Below are 4,963 nucleotides of genomic sequence, written 5' to 3'. Positions count from 1 at the left end.
GGGAAAGGCGAAGAAGATGAAGAAGATCTACAAACACACAATCAGTCTCTCTCAGATAAATCAGATGATGAACACGATAAATCAGATGTGACGTCACATGCGAATGAGATCAGACAACTTACTGATTCGTCTGATTAACACAGAACATAAAAGTGGTGTTTTTATCGGATTTCTTTTTTAATTTGCGTATAATCAGTACGCATAAGTGTGCTCTCTAATCTTATAGCTCTACCATTTTTAACCAACAAAATGTTGATGGTCTTTGAATCGATTAAGAGTCGTCAATGTATTACATGACATGGAATTTGCTGAATTCACCCCTTTCGAACGCTTTCTCACAGAGAGACTGATCTCCATATTTGAGTTTTTATTTGATTTGATATTTGAATCATGATATTGTATAAAATTGACGCATTGTTTAATTATTAAAGTGCTACGACTTATATTCTACCTCATTTTTTAATAAAAAAAATTTTGGTACATACTTTTGTTTATTCATTTCAATGTTAATTACCAGAGTAATAGTTGATGAGAAAATATTTTTCAAAAATGACTATAGTTGCCTTTGGGACACCACTACTGTCCAATTTTATGTACCTGCAGCTAGGGCAATAATTAATCATATGAAAAAAATCTATATACAATATCCAAAATCCACAAAAAATGTGGGTATTATCCTTCAAGAAACTCTTCGGCATCACACTTTCGCTATTTACAGCCGGAACCAAACAAAAGTTACTACATATTCTGACTTGACTTGATGTAATATGAATCATCTTGTCGTACTAGACTATTTTTAGGAGATGAAAAGAGTTCTTTTTATATAATATTCTTACACTTCATTAGATTAGATAAAATTCAAATAACTCTTATATTCCTAATTTCCCATTACTCTGTTTAAAAAGATAGCTTGCCAGCTTGTTGAAATGTTGACATTTCAAACCACCAACAACCATCAGCATTGGATCGTATAGTAATTGAATTTCCTATAGAAATTTGACTTAACGAGGGTTTGACAGACATTTATAAACAAATACAATAACAACGACAAAGAAAAACTTCTTCGATAATTGTGTCTAATTGATTTTTAGAGAAGAATATATACACAATATACTCTGTACATATCATGTTGGCGTATAAAACACGATAAGACAAAGCAACAATAGAGAAAACATCATCTTTTAATAAAACTCTATTGAATTGTAAAAGTAAATAACTCTCAAATGTAAAGAACAATTTTCCGTTATCAGATGAATTTCTACAAAATTTGCAAACATTTGTGGTTTATTTCAGCTAATTTCTTTCATTATCGCATTGAACGGAAACATAGTCTGTTTATCTTAATACTCCAGTTTTTTCTTTTATGATGAAAAAACAAGAGAAGGCTTTTGTATGATTTTATTCTATAAGAATCTAGAATTACCTGACTTCTGATAATAAAGGAATTTGAGTTTGAAAAGTGAAAGATTTATGTGTTCTATATCATATCTATATACAATATTTATCAAGTATATCACTCTTACATCGCATAACTACATGTTATTTAGTTATCAAAATATCTCTTTTAACAGATGGGTACATGATTTTATTGAGACTAATAAAAGACGGTATTTAAGGGGTGATATATTAATGTCAAAGCTGTACTGCTTGCCTCGTGTAAATTTCAATGAAATTACAATTATGGTGAACGTGTATCTATTTGATCACTGACAGAGCCATATATCTCATTTTTATAAACTAAAACAGTAACATGACACTTTCTCTTGCCCTTTTTGTAGTGACTATTCATACTGGTATTGTATTTCACCGTGACGGTTCTCAATCTTGTCCTAAATGAATACATTTTGAAAAATAGTCCGATGTATTGTATGTTACAAATTGTGTAGTGGTTGCACAAACAGGAGCTATAGGTGTAAATTATCTTTAGGGCGTGGTCGTTAGAGTGATGATTGGCATGCGCTATTCAAGTTTTACTTGTGTATTTTGTAAACATTTAAGAAAACATAAAATCGTTGCCACAATGCATCAAGTCATATTCTAAGAGAAGATTCCAATTCAAAACGAAAACTCAAATTTCAAATTCAGATTGTGCACCCATGATTTGTATTGTGTATTGAATGTCTCAAAGTTCCATACCACATTGCAATAACATCAAGGGGGAAAATAAATCTTACTCCAATTAGCCATGATGTGTTATAATGGGGCAGTTCGCTATCAATTTTACCCCACCCTGAGCGCTATCCCTGGGTAGAGATACTGGCAGGTGTTAGATAATTTAAGTAAAGGATAGTTTGCCTCGTTAACAATTAAAGTGATGGATGCTCTTTAAGCCCTCAATTATATTGTACCACCAAGTTCTATTGAAAAGATCAACCAGTTTTTAATTGGGTTGTGATTTAAAATGGCGAAACCTGTGATTAAACCGACAAATTGATTTCTTATTTGTTGATTAACTAGTAATCATTTATTGCTTAGGAGTCGTTTAACCCCTGGACTACCGCTTTTAGAAGAGCTTTCTGGATCATAGACTGCTAATTTGAGCAGATGTTTCTATTTAAAGAGAACAACCAATATGATGGACATGAAAAGGTTACAATAAGGCGGAACCTACATGACAAAGAATTCTAAAGCAGCAATATAATATTATCCCCATAGTTGTCTTTTCACCATTATATTTAGAAATATATGACTTTTGGCAACGTCCATTGTATCTTTATTGATAAAGAATTTTAAGGCAGTTGAATGTTATAAGGGTGTTATTTCATTTATTCACTATTCATTTTATGCAATATTTTTTTAGTATCAAGTCTGAAGTTTAAATTTCAAAAAGTATCAGACAGCAGTGTTCTATGAGATATTTATCGGGTTTATAACAACATACTTATGACACAACAATATGTGAATAAAAATAAGACCTTACTCCATAATATTCTCAATTATTATAAAACCATAAACTATATAATAACGAAAGAATTCATTTCTTTTAAAACAATTACAACTACTCAACCATCAGAGTAATGATGACAACGAGCAATACACTAACAATCCAAGAACAACCAGAAAACCAACCATAAAAATTAAGCATTCAATTTTTTTGTTATAATTGTTTGACCAAAGTTACACTCAAAAGTACAACCATCGAAACATTTACCGGCAACTACTACAACTTTTACTATCAACCATTGAAACATTTACATACAACTACTACAACTTTTACTATCAACCATTGAAACAATTACCGGCAACTACTACAGCTCTTACTATCAACCATTGAAACATTTACATACAACTACTACAACTTTTACTATCAACCATTGAAACATTTACCAGCAACTACTACAACTTTTACTATCAACCATTGAAACATTTACCTACAACTACTACTATAGCTCTTACTATAAACCATTGAAACAATTACCGGCAACTACTAGTCTAGCTCTTACTATCAACCATTGAAACATTTACCGGCAAATACTACAACTTTTACTATCAACCATTGAAACAATTACCAGCAACAACTACAACTTTTACTATCAACCATTGAAACAATTACCGGCAACTACTACAACTTTTACTATTAACCATTGAAACATTTACCAGCAACTACTACACCTTTTACTATCAACCACTGTAACATTTACCGGCAACTACTACAACTTTTACTATCAACCATTGAAACATTTACCTACAACTACTACAACCTTTACTATCAACCATTGAAACATTTACCTACAACTACTACAACTTTTACTATCAACCATTGAAAAAATTACCAGCTACTACTACAACTTCTACTATCAACCATACTATACAACTTTTACTATCAAACAATTACTGGCAACTACTACTACAACTTTTGCTATCAACAACTGAAACATTTACCTACAACTACTACAGCTTTTACTTTCAACCATTGAAACAATTACCAGCAACTGCTACAACTTTTACTATAAACCATTGAAACAATGACCGGCAACTACTACAACTTTTACTATCAACCATTGAAACGATTACCAGCAACTGCTTCAACTTTTACTATCAGCCATTGAAACATTTACCAGCAACTACAACAACCTTTACTATCAACCATTGAAATATTTACCGGCAACTACTACAACCTTTACTATCAACCATTGAAACATTTACCTACAACTACTACTATAGCTCTTACTATCAACCATTGAAACATTTACCAGCAACTACTACAACTTTTACTATCAACCATTGAAACATTTACCTACAACTACTACTATAGCTCTTACTATCAACCATTGAAACAATTACCAGCAACTTCTATAGCTTTTACTATCAACCATTTAAACATTTACCAGCAACTAGTACAATTTTTACTATCAACCATTGAAACATTTACCAGCTACTACTACAACCTTTACTATCAACCATTGAACATTTACCAGCAACTACTACAACCTTTACTATCAACCATTGAAACATTTACCTACAACTACTACTATAACTCTTACTATCAACCATTGAAACAATTACCAGCAACTACTATAGCTCTAACTATCAACCATTGAAACAATTACCGGCAACTACTACAACTTTTACTATCAACCATTGAAACATTTACCAGCAACTACTACAACTTTTACTATCAACCATTGAAACAATTACCTACAACTACTACTATAGCTCTTATTATCAACCATTGAAACAATTACCGGCAACTACTACAACTTTTACTATCAACCATTGAAACATTTACCTACAACTACTACTATAGCTCTTACTATCAACCATTGAAACAATTACCAGCAACTACTATAGCTCTAACTATCAACCATTGAAACAATTACCGGCAACTACTACAACTTTTACTATCAACCATTGCAACAATTACCAGCAACTACTACTATAGCTCTTACTATCAACCATTGAAACAATTACCGGCAACTACTACTATAGCTCTTACTATCAACCATTGAAACAATACCGGCAA

The sequence above is a fragment of the Lottia gigantea genome, assembly GCF_000327385.1.
Source record: "Lottia gigantea unplaced genomic scaffold LOTGIsca_72, whole genome shotgun sequence".
Classification (NCBI taxonomy): domain Eukaryota; kingdom Metazoa; phylum Mollusca; class Gastropoda; family Lottiidae; genus Lottia; species Lottia gigantea.
The sequence above is the reverse complement of the archived record's forward strand: the minus strand, read 5'-3'. Positions refer to the sequence as shown.